The following is a 21,057-nucleotide window of genomic DNA, read 5'->3' as shown; positions in this document are numbered from 1 at the left end:
AAGTAGGGGTTCCCCTCCTCCCCCTCCCTGCGGAGATGTTTCCCTTGTCTGTTTGCTTGTTGTTTTTGCTTGTTGTTTGCGCTTGTTGTCTGCTCATATTTTACTTGGTTGTCTGTTTTGTACCACACCTGGGACCTCCATGTGGGAGGCAGACACTCAACTGTTTGAGTCTGCTTGTTTGTTTGTCTTTTGGAGGCACCTGGAACCGAACCTGGGACCTCCCATGTGGGAGGTGGGTGCTCAACTGCTTGAGCCACATCCACTCTCTGTAAGGCCTTTTGGATGATGTTACATAGCCCAGGGTGGGTCTTTTTTTTTTTTTTTAATAAATACTTTTTATTTATTTATCCCCCTAACCCCCCTTCCCCCATGATCTGCTCTCTAAGTTCATTCATTTTGCATTCTTCTGTGTCTGCTTGTCTTCTCTTTATGCAGCACCAGAAACAGATCCTGGGACCTTCCAGAGTGGGAGAGAGGTGCTCATTCTCTTTCGCCACCTCAGCTCCCTGGTCTGCTGTGTCTTTTATTGTCTCCCCTCTGTGTCTCTTTTTGTTGTGTCATCTTCCTGTGCCAGCTCTCTGCTCAGGCCACCTTGCCTTCACCAGGAGGCCCCAGGAATAGAACCTTGGTCCTCCTTTATGGTAGACGGGAGCCCAATCGCTTGAGCCATATTTGCTTCCCCTGGGTGGGTCTTAATCTTCTTACTGGAGTCTTTGTAAAGGGATGATTACAGAGAGAGGAAATCATGGAAGAAAGAAGCTGAAAGGAAGGAAACCCAGAAGAGAAGGGAGAGACCAGCAGATGCTGCCATATTTGGGGAGTGGAAGGGGGTGGGATGGTCTTGGCCAAGAAAGCCTGGTCTGATAATGCCTCCATCTGGACATTTTTCTCAGCCTCAAAACTGTAAGCTTGTAAAGGCTAATGAATTTCCATTGTTAAAGCCAACAAATTTCATGGTATTTGCTTTGAGCAGCTTAGCAAACTAAAAAGGGGGAAAGCTCACTCTAGATTTCCTTTAAGTATTCAAAATATATTCATTGAGTGCCCAATATGTGCTAGGCAGTTTTCTAGGGCCTAAGAATACTTCAGTGACCAAAAACAAAAATCTCTATCTGCATGAATTTTGTATCCTAATGGTTAAAGGAGATGATAGATAAGATAAATAATTATGTTCAATGCTAGGTAATGAATGATAAATGCAGAAGGGGGAAGGGTGGTTGTGATGTAAATTTGGTTAGGGAGCTAGAGGACTAGTGTAGTCACAAACTGGATAAATCAGGGCCTGCGAGTCTGTCTTCTGAGAGAAACATAAAGAAAGGAAGGCTTAAGAAATCAAGAAAGATCCAGAGTTGGGATCGGAAGTGGAAGCATCACCGTCCTGTGGATTGGAGTGAGGGGGGCATTAAGTTAAGCGCGCTTACGGTAGCAGAAATGCAACGAAGTCTTTCCTTTATTTGAAAAGAATCGTTCCTTTTTCCACTTAGAAAGAGCAAAAGATTGTGCGATTTCTAAAAAAAAAATCCCTTTCTAAAGGGTTTTCCACCTCAGCTTCACTCCTGCGAGAGACTGCCTTTCTCGCCCCTGAGGCAGGGTCGCTTTCACAAGTGGCTTCTGATCCGATCTGTGAGGCGCGTACTCTGCGCGTATTGGTCCCCGCGCCCGTTTCCAAACAAGCGGCCGCGCGGCCGACTGGGAGTTGTAGTTCGCCGCCGCTCACTCCCGACGCGGGAGTTTTTGCCCTCTGCTCCCCAGTCTCTCAGGCGGCCACCCCCGTGGGCACAGACCCAGGCCCAGGCCCAGGCCCAGTCGGCTCTCCCTCCCTCTGCTTTCCACTTCCCAGCAGTCAAGATCTCGGAAGGTAGGGGGTGGGGTATAAGCTCTAGTGGAAGAATGTTTCTGGGGCGCGAGCCTGGATTTCACGCACTGCTGGTCAAAGCCCCGGCGGCTCGGTGGGCGGGGACGAGGCCGGCTGCCCGGGAGGTGGGGAGCCAGTTCCGATGACCCTCGCCGCCTTCCTCTTTTCCTTTCTCAGGGCAGGGACCCAAGTGCCACATTTCTGGAGCATTCACCATAGCCCTAACTCGCCTGTCCCCACTGCATTTTGCAAGTGGGGAAACTGAGGCATGGGTCACGCTAACGGGGTCAGAAACGCCCCAGCTCCTAGCGCTGGTGGTGCAGTTGACATTGCCGCGTTTGGATGGTTTGGCAGTTTCATAGGCAAATTACAGGAATTTCTGCATATCAAGTCTGTGTTAAATACCCAGTGCTGGGTTCTCCAAATGTCGGATTGAACACGTGTCCAAGGCATCAGCAAAGCTGGGCACAGGAAAGACATTATTTTGGGACATATTTTTACATTTGGTATTTTAAAAACAGAAAAACGTCGAATTCTTTTGGTGGGGAAGCTAATTATTACCCTGATGAATTTCTTATGCATAGTGTATGGTTCAGTGTTTAAGGTACTAGATCCGTGTGTGGGAAAGTAGGAGGCTGGGTAACACAACTTCAGCAGGATTTGCAGCTCCTTTTCTAGGTTGAAATCTGCCTCAGCTGCATAACCTTAGACCAACCACTCACCTTCTAGGAACCTCAAGGTGCTTACCTCGGAAAAATTGAGCTACCACTCCTGCCTTATTTGCCCAAGGATGAGGCCGAAATCTAAACGAGGTCAGGCTTGTCACGGTTTGCCACCTGCAAATTTACTGCTTTTATTATTTTGAGCCTCTCAAAAATATGCTGGGGAGCAGCAGGAAATACTCCCAATGGTTGTTTCACAAACCATTCCCGAGGGCGGCCCCGACTCGCACGGGGTAGGCTGGGTGTACCTGAACCCTCCCTCTCTGGCTCCATCTTAAGGCCTGCGGCCAGTTCCGGAGAGGCACCTGGGACTTGGAGTTCCGTCTCACTACCGGGCGGTGGAGCCCCACCTCCCAGTGTGCCCTTTGGTGCGGCGAGGTGCCTGTTGGGAGATGAAGTCTCAGTTCCGGCTATTCTATGGGGCAACCTACAGAATTGGAACTATAACTCCCATGTGGCCCTGCGCTCCTGGCTACCAGGCTCTTTGCCCACCTGCCGCTTTTTTTTTGTAAAGAGGTTTTGCGTTCCTTAGTTGTAAACGCTGTTTCAAATGTTGCAAGTATTAGAGAATGTGCGTGTTTTGAAATGAAGCTAACGCTTGATAATTCACAGAACCTGTTCACATTGATTATCTCTTTTAATAATACTGTATCTCCCATTTTGTAGATGAGGAAATACAGCTTGAGAAAATGACTGTCCGCAATCACATAACCTAGTATTTATGTAATTACATACATAAAATGCATATATGTATGTATATATGTATATCTCTAGATATCAATTGATCTATCTCTTCTGTTACATTATATATAGGATATTTGTATATATATATATTACATACATATATATCAAAGACTTCCTTACAGAGCTGAGAGAAAGCCCAGCTCTTCAGATTTTGGAATCTTTCCATTATACCGTTTTGCCTCTGTAGTTAGGTGCTAAATGTTAAAGCAGCAAAAACCTTTGAAATCATTTAAATCTAAAGCAAAGTCTTGGAGCATAAGACCTGTCATATAATAAAGGTTTCACAAATGTTATCTATATATAGCTTTACAATTACTTTCTTTTAGAAATGAGGAAACTGGCCCAGGGTGGTAAAGCAGCTTGTCCAAGTTCACATAGTTGTTTTGTGTCAGAGATGAGACTAGACCAAATCTCTTCAATTCCAAGTGCAGAATTATTTTCATTACTCCAGTAGTCTGCGAACAGGAGCACCAGATGTGTAGCAGTTTAGTTTGTCCTTTCAAGGGTGCAGACCAGAACCAATTGTTGTAAAGTTTTTTTCCCTCTTATTATTGGTAAGGTGGTAATATTTCATTAATTCAGCAAATATTTTTCAAACACCCTTATATACTCATTTCTCATTCAGGTGCAAGGACCACGTGAATGAAAAGCACCTAATAGATTAGGGATAGAAGGATCTTACAGATCATCTAATCTAACTTTTTCATTTTCCAAATGAGGAGAGCAAGGAACAAAGCTGTCCACAGTCTTCATCTTATGCCCTTGGGTCAAGAGCATCCCGTTTCTGCAAGGAGGCAGGTTTCTGAAAGTCAAACAGTGCTGTGTGTAACCTTTTCAGGCTTATGCTTTCTTCTACTTTGTTTTAGCCTCATTCTTGTAAAAGTTTAATGGACTGCTTTAGGAAAAGTTTTTGTGTCCACATCTTTATATATCTGTACATACTGTTTTAATATGCTCCATTTCTGTTTTGAGGATTAGTCTTATTTTGGCTCCCATTGTTTTTTCTTTTGTTCTTTCAGACACTGAAGAACAAAATCTGACATTGAGTTTGAATTCACAGGCATAAAAGTCTGATTCTCTGATATAATATAAGGTCAGAAATGAATACACGAGTTGTTTGAATTACACAAAAGTCTCCTTTTAGTAGACACATTTGCTCTTCCAGTTATGTATTGACAGATAACAAAGCATGTTTCACACACCTCTTCTGCATGAATGGTAATTTCTATTTAATTAGATAGTAAAATAACAGTTTTGTAAATTATTAGATAAACATTCCTGAAAACAGTCACTGTGGGAAAAGTTCTCCCTGTTCCCCTCCCTCCTCTAGCACTTTCACAACTGCCAATCTGATCATGTGGGATCTTGCACAGTGACTGACCACTTTTAGACACTGAAAGAGTATTTGTGGATTTGCATTCATAAGTGCCTCTGAGCTCTGTTGCCACATCTTTTTCTTGAATTTCAGTTTTTTCTTTTATTATAGAAATGCAGCTTTGAAATATAAGATGTTGCATGTTACTTTCCTTTCAACATCTACATTACAGAGAAAAATCTCAGCCTTTGAGGTCTTTCTCCAAGGGGCTGTCTCTTTGTGAATATCCATGTCTGGGACTTCTCAGATGAGAAAGCAATCCAAATAGCAAAAAAATAGCAGAGAAGCAATACAGAGTGGTGACTAGAGGCCTGTGATTTGAATCGAGCCTTTCCTCCAAGGTTTCTCAGCTCTTGGTTTCCTCTTTTTTAAAATAGAGGTAATTAAGCATTTCTACCTCATTTAGTGATGAAGAAGATTAAATAAGATAGTGTGTTTAAAGCTTTCAGGATGTTATCAGGTGCTGGAAAGCTTGCATTCAATAGACAAATAGATTTTCTTTTTGTTATTAGTAATATAAACTTGATATATGAAAATTCAGATTTATTCAAGATTTAAACTTGAGGCAGATATCTTTTTTATAAAAGGATTCGCCACTTTTTTTCTTAGAGTAGCAAGCTTGACCATAGTATTTGAAATATGACGTTGCCCACAGCTCTTTTGATAACCCATCTTGTCAGTGCAGTGATGCTTTCTTGTGTAGGCAGGGAGATAGTGAAGCTCTTGGCTTCCTACTGCCTGCTGAGAGACCCCCTGATACATGGTTCCATCTATATAATAAATCTCAGATGGAAAAGCAGCCTGCTTCTGTCAGTGGGAACTTCTTTCTACTTCTAGAAAGGAATTGAACCTCAGGGTCAAAGGGAAGCAGTTGTCACCCAGCTGGGGAGTAATCCCTTGGCAATGGCCATGTGGACTTGGCAGTGCTTCCTTCTAATGCTGTCAACTTCAACTGATAAGGTGAGTTACAGAAAAGATATAATCCAAGGACAGGGAAGGAGAAATGGGAGTGAAGAGCACAGCAAGAGCAAAGACGGGATGGAAGAAGGAAATAGCCAAGGCCCTCAGTATCCTAAACATGTAGTCATCCACCTAATTTATTCTGTGCCAGGCCCTGTGCTACATACTAGAGCTACAGCAGTGTGTGTGGCTGACATGGAGGTGATGATGGTGATGGAGTTGGTAGTATATTTCAGGCCTGGGGAGAGCTTAGAAGAAGAAAGGAAGGAAGGAAGGTAGGCAAAGAGGAAGGAAGTTAGGTAGGTTGGGATCTGATGAGCAAAAAGAAGGCCCGTGCATCTGGGGGCATAACAATCAGTGGTTGGGGGAAAAGAGGGAGCCATGAGGCTGCAGAGGCAGGCATGGGCGATGTTATGCAGAGTACAGTTATCTGTATTTTAAAAGAGTTTTAGACTTTATTCCAAGGGCATTGTGAAATCATTGAGTAGTCTTACATGGGATAAAGACATGATCAGATTTGTTTTTTAAAAAAGGTCCTCTGGATGCAGTGTGGATAATGAATTTCTGAGAGGGCACTGTCAATGTGGGAAGACCAGTTAGGCTGGTGCTCTCAACCTTTAATGTGCATTTGAATCTCTGGTTGATCTTAAAGTGCATTTCTAATTCATTAGTCTGGGAATGGGTCAGAGATTTCAGTATTTCTAACAGGCCAGTGCTGGACCATGGACTACACTTTGAATTAAAGAACTTAGGAGACTCTTGCAGTTGTCCAGGTGAGAGATGATGGTGGTAAGGAGAATGAACTCTGTAGAGCAAAAGATCTGGACTCTAATTTTGACACTGCCATTAACTAGATGTGTGGCTCTGAGAAAGCATCTTAACCTATGGGAACCTCTACTTCCTCACTGGTGAAATGGTGATAATAATTCCTATCTCATAGGGATGTTTAAGTTTTCAATGAAGTAAAACATGGAAAGTGCTTAACACAGTTCCAGGCACGTAAGCCCTTAATAAATGGGAGCTTTGATTATACTGTTACATTATTAATTAAATCTTATGTATATTAATCAGAATCAAAACTGTATACATCCTGCTCCAAGTTCCTTTGTTTTTCACATTTTCCATATTAGATGGAATAGATTGTTCTCAATTCTATTGTTTTTATTTGTCTTTCATATATGAAATCCAGAACTTCTTCAAGAAATTGCAAAAATTTGAGTATTATGTGCAAAGAGATATAGTTCAGGCCATGAAATAGAGCCTCTGTAATTATATGGAACACATCTGAAATCCTTAATTAAAATGCTGTCTTCAATTATTTAGATGGGAATTTGAGGCACCTTGCCTCCTCATGAAAGTTTATTTAGCTCAATATAGTGCCGCCAGTACGGCGGCTTGCTCGGTCGGTAGAGGTGGGGTCTGGCTGCGGACGAGGGGTTGGTCCCGCTTGGGACGAGGGGTCGGTCCCGCTTGGGACGAGGGGTCAGTCCGGCAGCAGACGAGGGGTTGGTCCGGCAGCAGACGAGGGGTCGGTCTCACAGGGGTTGCGCGGTTCGGCTGACGGGGTTGCCCGGCGAAGCCGGCGACGAGGGGGTCGCCCGGAGAAGCAGGCGACGAACTGGGGACAAGGGAGGCCAGGCCCTTGTCGGGGGCTCTCAGGACTGGAGGGCACATGGCAGAAGAACTACCGCGGAGACGAGGTAAACACACAAGTCCAACTTTATTGAGGGAGAGGCAACAGCTTTATAGGGGCTGGGGAAGGCTGATTGGTCGAAGCCACGCCCTGTTCTAATTGGTTGCCGGAGAAAGGTCAGTGGGAGGTACTGGACGGGGGAGGGGTGGTGATTAGGGATTGGCTGTTGCTGTTGCTGGGGGAAGTGGCAGGGTTTAGTGATTGGTGGCTGCTGTTGCTGGGGTAGAGGGCAGACTGGAGTTTCCCGCCCACGCCTGGCTGTTGCTGCTGTGGGGGGGAGGGAAAAGGGCAGACTGGAATTTTCTGCCCTGCGCCTACGCAGGGAGAAAGAAGAAGAAGAATGCCGCCCCACAAGGCATCGTGTGGCGCCATCTGGGAGGAGGGGCGGCCACGGAAGCATGGCTGCTGAGAAGGGGAGACCCGAGGGCACTCTGCGCCCGTGCCGAGCTTCCTTCAGGGGTGGCGGTGGGCCCGACCAACCACCCTATTATGGGGGCAGCGGTTTGGAATAGGCCTACCGCGGCCGCCGCCCCTCGCCAGGCCAGCAAACCACACTTCAGCCCGAGGGGTGACCGCACGCCAGCTTTAAAAAAAATAAAACCTGTTTGGTTATTCCAAATAGCCAGTAATTCTCAGCTTTGGCTACAAATTAGAATTAACTAGGGGCTTTGTACCTATGAATTAAATCAGAGTGGGAGAGGGGATTTGGGAGCAGGTGTTTAAAAAATTTTTTTTAAGGATTTGAAATTTAAGTCAGGGGTTCTTTAACAAGGGGTCTGTGAGCTTGAATTGAAATTTAAAAAAACTTTATTCTTATGGGGATGTGTTGGTGTGGGTATGATGTATTTATTAAATAATACATAGTATAGTGTGGACTTAGTAAGGGGTCCGTGGAATACATAGTATAGTGTGGACTTAGTAAGGGGTCCGTGGTTTTCACCTGACTGGCCAAGGGGTCCGTGGACGAAAAAAGTTTAAGAACCTTTGATTTATGTTTTCAGTTTTTTAAGTTTTAAGATTCCAAAGTGCATTTAGGATTGAGAAGCACTGCTGCTAAAAACAACATGAAATGAATCTGGTAGAATCTAACAGGTTAAAGGTCTGCATGGGGAATGAAGTATCTAGAAAGTAGCATTTTGAAGGCTTTGAGAGTCAAAGAGATAATAAACCTTATCATCACCTTTGCACTTGAATTTAAGGAACTAACTACAGGTCTTTGAGGTTAACTCGCCAGGACACTCCTTCACCTTGCATTGCTAGTCCTGCTTACCTGAGTCAGGATTTTCATGTTGAGTTTCAGGTTGTGTTTCCCTTTCTGGTATTTAGTCTTTTCCATTCCTTACGAAAAACAACAACAACAACAACAAAAGTCATTAAAACCATGTTCAAAAGAAACTGAGTTAAATGTTTTTTTTTTTTTTTTTCCGTTTTTATTTTTATTTTTTTTAATTGATTTTGTAATAATATTACATTAAAAATATATATGTGAGGTCCCATTCAACCCCACCCCGCCACCCCACCTCTCACCCGCCCCCAGCAACACTCGTTCCCATCATCATGACACATCCATTGGATTTGGTAAGTACATCTTTGGGCACCTCTGCACCTCATAGTCAATGGTCCACATCATGGCCCATACTCTCCTCCATTCCATCCAGTGGGCCCTGTGAGGATTTACAATGTCCGGTGATTGCCTCTGAAGCACCATCCAGGGCAGCTCCATGTCCCAAAGACGCCTCCACCTCTCATCTCTTCCTGCCTTTCCCCATACCCATCAGCCACCATGTCCACTTTTCCCAATCCAATGCCACCTCTTCTATGTGGACATCGGATTGGTTGTGTCCATTGCACCTCTATGTCAAGAGGAGGCTCAGATTCCACATGGATGTTGGATGCAATCCTCCCACTTTCAGTTGTAATCACTCTAGGCTCCATGGTGTGGTGGTTGTCCTTCTTCAACTCCATCTTAGCTGAGTGTGGTAAGTCCAATACATCATATTGTAGGTGCTGGAGTCTGTTGAGGCTCAGGACCTGGCTATCACATTGTCAGTCCAGAGATTCAAATCCCCTAAATATATCTTAAACCCCAACATTAACTGCACCTCCAGCACATTAGCATGAAAGTCTTATGAAGGAAGATCCCATCTGAGTCCAGATTCATCACACATAAACACCAGTTCCAAAAAGGGGCCGTCTGACCTGGTAGTTAACCCCATCGGCCATGACCATAATTCCCATGGGTCTCTTTAACCCTCGAAGGAACCGATATCTGGGGGTTGTATCTGCTTTATCTGTCTCTCTGACTCTGCTCAGTTGTGCATGAGGGCAATCCTTCTGCCAGCCTCCAGACTCTTTTTTAGAAACTCGTAGCCATATAAACTCATTTCTCTTTTCCATTTCCCCCTTACTTTAGGTCAAACAGCATTTTAAAGTCATGTTATTTTATGTAGACAGGGATATTCTGCTGATCCACATTGAACCTTCCGTATAAGGTCATTTTCCAGTTGCATCATCAGTTGGTAGTTGATAGTGCTCCCTCGTTGCCAGGGAGGCTCATCCCCAGGTGTCATGTCCCACGCTGGGGGGAAGGCATTGCATTTACATGCTGAGTTTGGCTTCGAGACTGGCCACATTTGAGTAACATGAAGGCTGACAGGAGGAAATTCCCAGGCACAATGTTGCTCTAGGCCTTGTTCTTATTTTAGGCTTATCAGCTCACAAGCATAGTCATTAGCATCAGGGGCTCACTGTTGAACCCTCACTCCCTCCCGGTCCCCGCCGCTTTACCTGGGAGACTGTCGCTGCTCCCCTAGGGACCACAACAGAGCACCACTGGCCAGGAACCCAGAACCCCCCCTGCTGTGGTTTTTAATTGTTGCCACTATGAGTATATCCAAACATTACCATGCACCCTGGACATATGTTCTGTACAGCTCCCTGTCAGCCATATATCACCTGTCATTGGTATCCCATACCAGTATCCCTCCATTGCCATTGTTGAAACTGAGTTAAATGTTTTGATGAGCTATGTAGCATTACTGAAAAGGTTTAAGCTATTTTTCAAATAAAACAGCACCAGTTTTTACTAGTAATATTATTATACTCTAATTCTGTTGCTTGAAACAACCCACTTCCAGAGAGACTGCTTATTATAAAGATTGTTTTTCTTTCTTTTTAAAATAGTTACTGCCCTCTCCATTTCAGGGCAGAATAATTAAGCTATTTGATTAAATGCTTTTAATTTTCTGGATTATCCATAATATTTTGGGACCCCTTCCTTTTTAAAAGTTCATTTTTTTCTTCATAAATATGTGTATACTTATATTTGTATTTGTTGATGGTTTAAACCTTATATTCAATTTCCAGGAGTCTTCTTGGCATGAGTTTATATTACTTTACACCATAATTTCATTTTTCAGCATTTCCTGAGCTTCTCTGTGTACCAGAAGGTTATTTCACAATGTAGTAGCTGTTTTTCTAGTGTTTCGACTCCATGGGGAGAAAAAGAGAAAGAGTGAGAAAAAGAGTGTTTTTTGCTACATGGCTTAATACAGTTAAAATATTACACATTTTAAAGGTATTTTGTGTGTATGCCAGGATTTTCTTCTAATAACAAATATGAAGGAATAGAAGAAAAAAATGAGAAACTGGTTAAGAGGTTTGCTAAAGGTACACCTTGGCAGTATTCTGGAACTTAAGGTCTGTAAGTCTTTTCATATGTTTATTAGTGTTCCTCATTATGGATTTACCTCTCTTTATTAACAATCAGATTTCCATTAAAATTCAGTATATTTTGCAGTTTCTTGGGCTCAAGCTATTTGGAGCCAAAAAACATCATAGATAATGTTGAGAAATCAGTACTCCCTCATGAGGTTTTAATGCCTGCATATTTTAGTTGGGCACAGGCTGGAGGAGAATATAGTCTGCAGTCATTTAATCACCAAAGTTTGTGGTATGTGGTAAGAAAAAAATGTTCATTTTCTGCAAGACTTGAAGTCTTCTTCCCATATTTTCAGTTTTGAAAAAAAAACAAAAACTCGCTTCCATCCTAAGACTCTATATTAACTAAAAGATAGTGCCTGCTTGGTTGTGCTGGGAAATGTTTAAGATGGTGCCCAGAAGCAGGAGTTTATGTATATTCTTGGAGCCCTGTGGACAGGTGGAGAGGGGGCTGGAACCTACTAGAATAATGTTGTTTCTCTCAATTCTGGAGCACTGGTAATTCCTGTTCAACCTCTTCCAAGAATTCTAAGCTAGACAAGAAAAGCAGCGGTGATCTGACAGAGAAAGCAAGAGAGAGAGAATAGTAACAAAGGCACGGAGGTTATGGAAGAGGTATAACAACAAAAAGATGGCTGGCAGGAGGGGAAGGGGCTGCTTTTTCTTTTTACATCCTCTATGTAAATAAAATTAAGTCTCTGCTAATTATCACACCACCATGAAAGAGGCAGGTTTAATTTTCACTGAATTTGGTCTACCAATTTGGATGGTCTGCCTTGAAGTATAGACTATGTGGCATACTATGGGGCAGTTTAGAGAGATGAGTAGTCACATTCTAGCACACCTGAAACTCAGGTACCAATGCCGGCACCACTGCCTCGCTCTGGACTTGACCCATCTGGATGGGGACCTGCCCCAGTTGATTTTAACTTGCTTCTGGTTCTGAGAACCACAGGTAGGAAAGCAGTCTAAGCAGGTTAAATTAGGAGACACTGTAATTGGGCTAAATAAATTTCCATTAGGAGTTAAGGTACCTCAGATTTGCATTTTAGTAATCAAATATAGTATATTACTTTAAAGATCCCAGACTTTTTTTCCCCATAAGATTTACAGACTGAATTGCATGGGCTAAAATATATCTTCTTGCCCATAAGACCCAAATTTTTACAAAGTATTGAAGGGATTCCAGCTTGGGTTATATGTCTACCACTTTGAATTATTACTATAGCAATTGAAGTGGGTACTGTGAATGGCCAGACTTGAAATATATGCCCACTCCTGGAGGGGAGAGTTTCACCAAAGGAAGAGGAGAAGAGCTGCCACATTGCTCCACTTCAGGGGCCACCATTCACATGTACTATATACCATTCACATCTCAAAGTATATGTGAACAGTGCCCCCTGGAATTGTGCTGTGCATAGCATGCATGGCTGAACACAGAACAACCCTAATTAGAGGAAAGTGCTGCTACCTTCAGAAGAGGGTAAGTGATACTGGGGAATACAAAAACAGCAGGTGGCCACTGCAGTCTGAAATCCCAGTTGTTGGGTTCTACAGGCTTAGGGGATAAAAGCAAGGACAGGAATCTTCAGCAACCAATGGCCTCAGCCTCAGATAAATCTACAGCTGAGGCCCTCACTTGGCTCTTCTGAGCATGGGATAAAGCTCTTTCTAAGCCAGAGCTTCTCCTAGCCTCTTGAACTTCCAAAGGCAACAGGCCAATGTTTCCCTGGCCTAGAGAAATTAGCTGTATTTGGCTTCCTAGTGCTGATAGAACAGCTGGGTCCAACCCCTATGGGTCGAGGACTGTGTGAAACTGTATGCAGGGGTCTTGGTGAGGTCAGAAGCTTCACGGTTTCTAACAACAATAGCAAGATTTTAGAATTTATGGCTTCTACTATGTTGCCATTCTGTTTTAATGTAATGCATTGTGCTGTTTAGGGTTTATGTCAAATACATTTATCACTCTGTTGCAGGTTGGGGGCAAGCTATTTTACTTTGCAGAGTTTTATTTTCCTCTGTAAAATGGGCATAATATGAATTGAAAGGGATAATCTATATAAAATATTTGCACAATGATTTTGATATGTAAGTCCTCAGTAAATATTAACCATTTTTATTATATTTTAGATTTTATTATTTTTAGACTTGGAGATCAAAGAGCATGGAGTTGTACCACTTATTAGATGAGTTTGGACAGTTTTCTTGGCTAAGTCTTTAGTTGCCTCATCTTTAAAATGGGGATTATAATGGTAGCTACTGAATATGGTTGTTTTGAGGATTAAGTGAAATTGTATTTACAAAGCCCTTAGCATGTATCAGCTGTTCCCATTAATATGAATAGTAATCACTGGATTTGAGAGACCTATTTAAGCAGCCTCTATTACATGGGTTTGACTAGCTTTTTGTGAACACTCAGTGGTAGGCTCTGTTGGTGCAGTCCACAGCCCCTAGTAGGTCTAGTGCAGAGTGGGCCGGAAGTTTTGAGGCAGATAATATTTCCCAGGTAAGGGACATAGGCAGGTGGAGTGTGGGACAATTGCCTGGCACAGGCCCATTAGCCTGTCTTTCTTGATGCTGAAGGTTGCTCTGACCTTGTTTTCATGGGCCTCACTGCTTGTTGTCTGGGTCCTGCATGTGACCTCAATCCTGTAAATGGATCCCTGTGCTCAAGACCTGTCTTGACAACGGTTACCAGCTTGTCACCCAGATTGCATTCCAAAGCCTCAGCTATGTTTTTCTTGAGTTTGAATCATCATTTTATTACTATTTATTTGCTCACTGAGCATTTACTGGGGCCTGTTATATGCCAGGCACTGTGTTAGGTGTGGTTATACATCAGTGAACAAGACAGGCATAGCCCCTGTCCTCATGGAGATTACTGTCCGGTGGAGGAGATGGACAATAAATCAGACAAACAAACTGATAAGTAATTCTAGAATGCAAAGTAATAGGAAGGAAAAGTATAGGGTACTGTGATAGCAAAAGGGGGTGAGTAACCTAGTTAGATAGAGTGGCCTGGAAGCCCTCATGAGGAGGTAACATTTGAACTAAGACCTAAGTATAGGTGGAGAGAGAGCCACTCGTGAAGAGCTCGTGGAATGCCAAGTAGAAGGAACAGCCTCTATAAAGGCCGTCAGGCGGGGAAGAGCTTGGCATGCTCTAAGGGCTGAAATAAGAACACAGAGACTGAAAGGGCACTTGGTAGGAGCCAGGTCATGTAACAAAGTGTGGAGTTTGGATTTTATTCTCTGCTCAGTGGCCCTCTCACTGTATCTCAGTGCTGTGGTGGGGCCTTGCTCTTGGCTGTCAAGACCTCCTTTCTGATGACTTGTATCTCTATCACACACCTGCTTCTGGTATTCCTTTTCCTTCCTTCTTGCCAGAACATCAGCTACAGCCCTAGCTGATGCCTCTTTAATGCCTCCTGTCTCCATAGGCTCTTCCATGAACACACTTTCTGGATACCAAGTTCCATGTGTTTCACCCAGTATATTCTTGTTTCCTTTACCCTGGTTCTGTTCAGAGAGCTGCTCCCCCACTTCTGTCCCCATTAGGGTATCAGGCCCATATCTCTGCCATGTGACAGTGAAAACCAAGAACAAAACCTTGCTGTAGGGATATCAAGGAATGGAATGAAGGGGACCAAGGCCGGGAGGAAGATGAGCTAACACAGTCCGTGTATGTGGGGATCAGAGGTGCCAAGATTTTGTTTGTTTGTTTGTTTTAAGAACCTATTTAGAAAGCTGGTTCTAAAGAGGGGAAATGACTTGGTCTGGGTCACAGATGGAATCTGTGACAGAATGGTGACCTTTCTAGTCTCCTGTAGGTTAGGCCGCTTTTCACTTCCTTGGCCCTTTATACGTCTTTACAGCTTTTTTCACCTCTAATTATTTCATCAGCTCTTCTCTTCCCTCTTGACTGTTAGGTCTGTGAAGGCAAGAGTAACAGCTTTTGTGTTGAACGCTATTCCGTCAGCTCCCGGCCTAGTGCCCTGCTTAGGAGAAGTAGTCTGTGTCAGGGCCTGACCTAGAAGCTACACCACACTACTTCTGCACTGTCCCCCATTACTGGCTATAAGTAATTTCTCTGGTTAGCTGAGTCTTGGCTGGGTGGGGATGGTGGTTGGGGAAGTATGGGTAAGTGAAATCTAAGACTTCAGCCCCTCTTACCATTTTTCTGAATTTGCATAGCTTCTGACCTCTGGTTTGCTCTCCCACAACCTCTCTTGTTTATTGTGCTAATATTGTCTGATTCCCCTATCAAAAAAGTACACTCCATGCGTGCAGGGACCCTGTTAGCCCTGCTCACTGTTCTTTCCCAGCGCATAGAACAACGTGTGGCTTCTAGCAGACCAGATGAAAATCTGGGTTGTCCTGATGGCTTGTTGCTCCATGCAGATGTATCATTTATGCTTTGCAGATAACAAGAATTTTCTAATGCTGGGGAGTCAGGGAGGGACTCCTAAGGGAGAAAGTGTGGTGATGAGCATATTATCAGGCTCTGAGGAACTGACTTCTGGCTTTGCTACTTAGCAGCTGTGCAATTCTGAGCAAAATACTCAACCATCTTAAGTCTCACTTTTCTGTAAAACAGCCATGTTACTATGTAGGTCTTAAAATGGCTGTGAGGAAAAAGTGAAATCATTGATGTAAAGCATGCCTTGGACAGTGCCTGACACATAGGAGACACTCAATAACCATGAACTATGATCAGTATCATTAAACCTGGAGTGTTACTCTGTCTACTACTGCTGGCTGGTAGTTATGCGAGCACGCCAATTTTCACTCTGGAAATCTTAGCCAGACCTTTCCCACAGTACTGGTGGAATCTCATATTCATTTCTGTCATCAAATAAATGTAGAGGGCATCAATTCTGTCTAAATACAGTTTACTGAAAGTGTTGAGGAAAAACTACCCAGGATTTAGCCTAAAAACTAAATGCTGGTTGATGTTGAAGAAGGAAAGATATAAATCAGAAAACAAACACATCTGTGGTACTGTAATATTTAAATGCCTTCTCACAAACAGTTGATTCTCATTAGTTCACCATTAGAAAAATGATAAATATTAATATTTGTCATCAAAGGCAAGCTTAGAAATCAAAGGAGAGTAAACAACTGTTGTATTTCAAGGATTGCATAATACTGAATGCATTTTAAATGTGATATCCCCAAACTCTATATATTTTGTTATTTCTCTATGAGACAGTTTAATTTTTTTTTTCCATTTGGTGCACATACTATAAAAGATGTGATTTATCCAGAAAAAAATTCACGTGCTTTTGTTAATTCAGACATTGGCTGTGTTGTTTTTTTTTTATGTATTAGGGTTGGGGGTTGAAGCCAGGACCTCATATATGGGAAGCCACTCAGCCACATTGGTTCCCGAGTTGGGTTTGTCATTTATTTGCTTGTTGTTTGTTTTTTAGGAGGCACTGGGAACTGAACCCTGGACCTCCCTTGCGGGAAGCAGATGTTCAACTGCTTGAGCCATGTTTACTCCTTGTATTGTGTTTTATATCTGCAAAAGAGACGCACGTGTGTTTACTGCCTCTCCTCCTTCACTGACTCCAGCTCTGTTTCAGGAAAATCATACTGGAAAGAGGCTCTGAGTATATCACGAAGGGCCATGGGGTGCTTCTTGTCTTCACTGTAGGTTCTCTTCTTTATTTCTTTCCTCTTTTCAGTTCCCAAAATTGCTGCTTGGAATGTGCCAAGAAGTACATGCAGCAGTTCCTGGGGTCAGGAGGCAGCAGAGAGCTAGAAGATGGGCTTTCACCACCACTCTGAAGCTGCCAGGCTTTCCATTCCTGTTTTCACCAAGGGAGAGGGCTCGTGTCTGAGTCGACTGATTCAACGTGAGAGGGGTACATCATGTCACCAAAAGAGATCTGGGTTTTAGTTCTGGCCCTGCCACTCCTTGTTCAAGTACATTCTTCTCTCTGGACCTTAGTTTCCATGTCTGATAAAGAGAGAGCCTTGGATTTGCTAATCTTTAAAGTCCCATGTGTCTCCCACATCCTGTGACCTGGGTGGAGAGCTTCAAGCAACTGAGGAGCCTTGTTTCTCCCTCTGCAGAAGGGAAATTGCCTGTTGAGGTTGGCTTGGGGCCCAGAGACCTGTATCTCATCTTAGGTGATTCCTGTAAGCTCTCGGTTTCCTTATCCACAGAATGAGAGAAATGCAGGGTTGCTATAAACACAAGAGATAATGTTTGGAAAACATATAGTGCTGTACTTGGCACATTGCAGACATTTAGTAATGATGCTGTGTTGTTATTATTATATAACTACTGTGTTTGTATCTTGACATATCTCTTTTCACTTTGGTTTCCTTATTTAAAAAATGGGGATAATAAGAGAGCATATCTCACTGGGTCAATGTGAGCATTAAATGAGATGATATGTGAAAACATAGAATATTTCCTGGCACATAGTAAGCACAGAACAAATGTTAGTGATTATTTTAGCTATGCTTTTTATTATTAATCACAGTGCCTTGAATATAATAGTGCTTTTTGTAAGTGATCTGAATAGCTTAAGGCAAATGGATTACCTACCTTCTTTAATACACATGCTGAAGCATATTTCCCGTGTTCTAAAACCCCAACATTTTTGGAAACATCTCATTTTTCAGTGATAGGAATAATAAATGAATGAGATTGAATCTGAACTTGAAAGTCAAGTATCTGTGTTGAATATGGGTTCTGAAATTAGTATGCTAGAGCCTTTCTGGAATCTGCTCCAGGTTCATGATCTGGTTCCATATATGAGTTAAAACCATTCCTTTTTATCAGATTACTATGGGCCAGGCACAAAACTAAGATATTTGCGTGCATTCTCTCATGTCACCCTTAGAGCAACACTATGAGGTAGGTACTCTTACTGTCTCTGTTTTATAGGTGAGAAAACTTGAGTTTCAGAGAAATTAAGTAAGGTGCTTAAGGACAACCACCTGGCAAATAGTGGAGTGGTGATATGGACCCAGGAAATCCTCCTAGGTAGCTTGAGCTCTACTAGCCGGTGTCTTCAGGTGGCAGAAAGATCAGACCTGCCTTCTAGTTACTTTTTCTGTATAATGAGGATCTAATGGATCAGGACGTGGATGTAAAATAGACTTGCTTTTTTATTAATGAAATAGGAAATTAACCTTTATTTTAATTTTTTCCAAGATTGGTATTTCATGTAGGGGGATGAATTTCAATGTAGAATAAACTTATATAAGGAAACATCAATATTTTTCTCAAACCAGCAGCAGCAAACCTGTATTTATGGAATTAAAAAAACATGCTGCAATTGTATAATGCAAATTCACTTGGAAACGCAAAATTTCTTTATCTTTTTCTGTAGCTTAGCTAGCAGCTGTTGGCATCAGTCTCTTTTTAAAACACAAAAATAAATAGTTTCTTGTTAACTCCATTGAATCTGCAGGCGGATATCAGACAAAGTTGGTGTCAATGAGGCCAATGTCTTGGTCAGAGGGCCAAGATTATTCTATGAGAAGGTGACATTTAGAAAAAGTTTTCTCACTGACTGCGTAAGAAAATAAATTTATTTTAGAAGATTTAAAAATATAGAAATGCTCCAAAAATAAAATAGCATTGCCATGCCACCTCCTCATGATAGCATTATCAATATTTCAGTGAATACCTTTGCTATCTTTTTTTCATTGCATGCATATATTGTTAGTTTTCTCAATTGGGATTATATTTTACATATAGTTTTGTTACCTATTTTTCACTCATCAATGTTTTGTGTGTATTCTCCCACGTCATTAATGACTGCGAAGTATATCACTGTTAGACCGTACCATTATTTTTTAACCTATTCCAATTTTTTTAACATTTAGGTTTTCCTACCCTCTTTCTGAAAAATATTAACAAAGAATATCTGCATATATGTGTAATCACATCCATGATTCTTTTCTTAGGATAAATTCTCAGAAGAGGCAATGCTGGGTCATATTCTAAGTTGTAGGAGTAGCTACCTGGTTTTCTTGACAGGTAGTGCTCTCCTTTGGACCTACAATACCTGTAAACACTTCTGAGCTCTGCTTCCCAGGACCTTCCGAGAAGTGACCGTGGATCCAAAAGCTGGTGTGGCGATTAACCATGTTGGTTTTCAGGCTCTACTGATTGATTAAAATAAACATGTTGAGATACCAGTATCAGTCTTCATATGTCATGTATTATTTAATATGTCATTGTATAAGTTCAGAGTGTTTTCAGCTGCCAATAGAAAACTTGATTTGTGATGACTTAGAAAAATAAAGATTTGTTTCTATCATATAACAAGAAAGCTAGAAATGTATGCTTGTGGCTTTAGTCCAGCAGTTCAGGTGGTAGGAAAGTGTGTCTGCTGTATTGTTGGCCTTTCTGTAATGGTCATAGATGGCTGTGGCTGATGCAGGCATCATGTTTGTATTCAGGGATTCAGGGATGGGTGAGGGAATAGAAACGAATGAGATACCTTCTTGACCCTAAGAGTTGTTGGCCTGTTAAAAAAAGTACAACTATTTTTTTTCTTTTTGACAAAGTAATATAAATTCATGATAGAAAATATGACTAGAAGAAAATATATTTCATCATAACCTCACCACCCAGAGGTAACACTGTTCTCATTTTGATGTTTATCTTTCTAGTCTAGTTATAAATTCACAAAATGTACGATTATCCATATATGTACTACCTTTTTAATCAGCATCTGGCTCAGAGCCTCGTACCTTGTAGATAGGCTTTGAAAATTTACCGAAACATTAATGAATGATTTAAAAAATACACTATAAATATTTTTCTTTGAGTATTCTTCTATAGTATATATTTTACAGCATAATTTTAAATAGTTGCGTATTACTCAATTGTTTGGATAGTCCATAATTTATTTCACTAGTGTTCTATTATTTTATAGGGACATTTTTTGAAAATTTTAACTGGCGCAAGTAATTCTTCAGTGAAGATTTTTTGTATGTATATCTCTGTGTGTAAAAATCTGTCGCTATTTTCTTAGGTAATTCATTTCAGAAGTAGACTCACTGGTCCCAGGGATATGATCAGTTTTAAGGCCCTTAATATAAACCACCAAATTGCCCTCTTCAAATGTACTGTTTTATACTACCACCCATGATGAGAGTTATTATAACGTTTGTTTTAGTTCTTTATTATAAGAGGCTTAACTTCTTTTGAGTAGGTGTATGTTCATATGTTTCAAAATTGAAGCAGTGTATAAAGTGAAGTTTTGCTCCAACTACTGTCCCCATACTCCATCTGGTCCCCCATCTCCCTTAGGTAGCCACTTTAATTAGTTTCTTTTATGTCTTTTCAGTTTTTAATGCACACAGGCAAATATGTGTATACATTGTTATTTTCCTCCCTTTCTTACACAGAAAGTAACATACAGTATATGCTGTTCTGTACCTTTATTCAGGCTGACTGCTGTATCATGTTCTATTATGTGAATATTCTGTAGTTTTTCTTATCTGTTCTCCTGTCTAGGCTAATTTGAAACCTGTGTCTTTTTTGCCTAACTGGGCCCAAGTGAACCATAATAACCTGGCCCTGCAGCTACACCACTAATAGGAGAAGGCAGCTGGATCTTAATTTCTTAATCCTACTGCCTGCCCTGCTGCACATTTTTACTTTGTCTCTCAGGGTGTAGTTGACAGTACCGGAAATATTCTGCATCTTCCAACAAGGAAGAGAATTGTAAAGCTAGGATGTTTCTCCCCTTTGAAGACCTACTGGCTTGTCCTTTTCTCCTTGCTTGATTGTGAGATACTTTTGTGTTCTGGTTTGGGTAAAGAGCAACACTTCTTTTCTCATCCAAGGCAGGATGGGCTCATATAGGAAGTTAGGTACTGTGTACCTTTTAAAGATTTTTTTTTTTTTTTGGTATCCAAAAATATTTATTGGGATGGTATCCCACTCATCTTGATTCTGGGTGCTTTTAGTGCTGCTTCTGTCTGAAGGAGCTTCCTTCTGTAAGTCTTGC

General features: G+C 41.8%; 1 protein-coding gene across 8 annotated transcripts in view; it reads left to right on the top strand.

The window, feature by feature from the left end:
• The first annotated feature begins 1,696 nt into the window (after positions 1-1,696).
• Positions 1,697-21,057, top strand: part of FHIT (fragile histidine triad diadenosine triphosphatase) — a 1,565,692-nt gene continuing 1,546,331 nt past the window's right edge. For 6 of the 8 annotated variants that reach the window (XM_058288169.2, XM_023585757.3, XM_071212128.1 and 3 more), the window contains exon 1: positions 1,705-1,858. The gene's annotated coding sequence lies outside the window, so the exon portion shown is untranslated. Of the gene's footprint in view, positions 1,859-21,057 lie in introns of all 8 variants that reach the window. The other 2 variants (XM_071212131.1, XM_012521179.3) reach the window with 1 other exon arrangement.

The sequence above is a fragment of the Dasypus novemcinctus genome, chromosome 26, assembly GCF_030445035.2.
Source record: "Dasypus novemcinctus isolate mDasNov1 chromosome 26, mDasNov1.1.hap2, whole genome shotgun sequence".
In the NCBI taxonomy this organism is placed as follows: Eukaryota; Metazoa; Chordata; class Mammalia; order Cingulata; family Dasypodidae; genus Dasypus; species Dasypus novemcinctus.
This window is presented reverse-complemented; position numbering and strand designations above follow the sequence as displayed.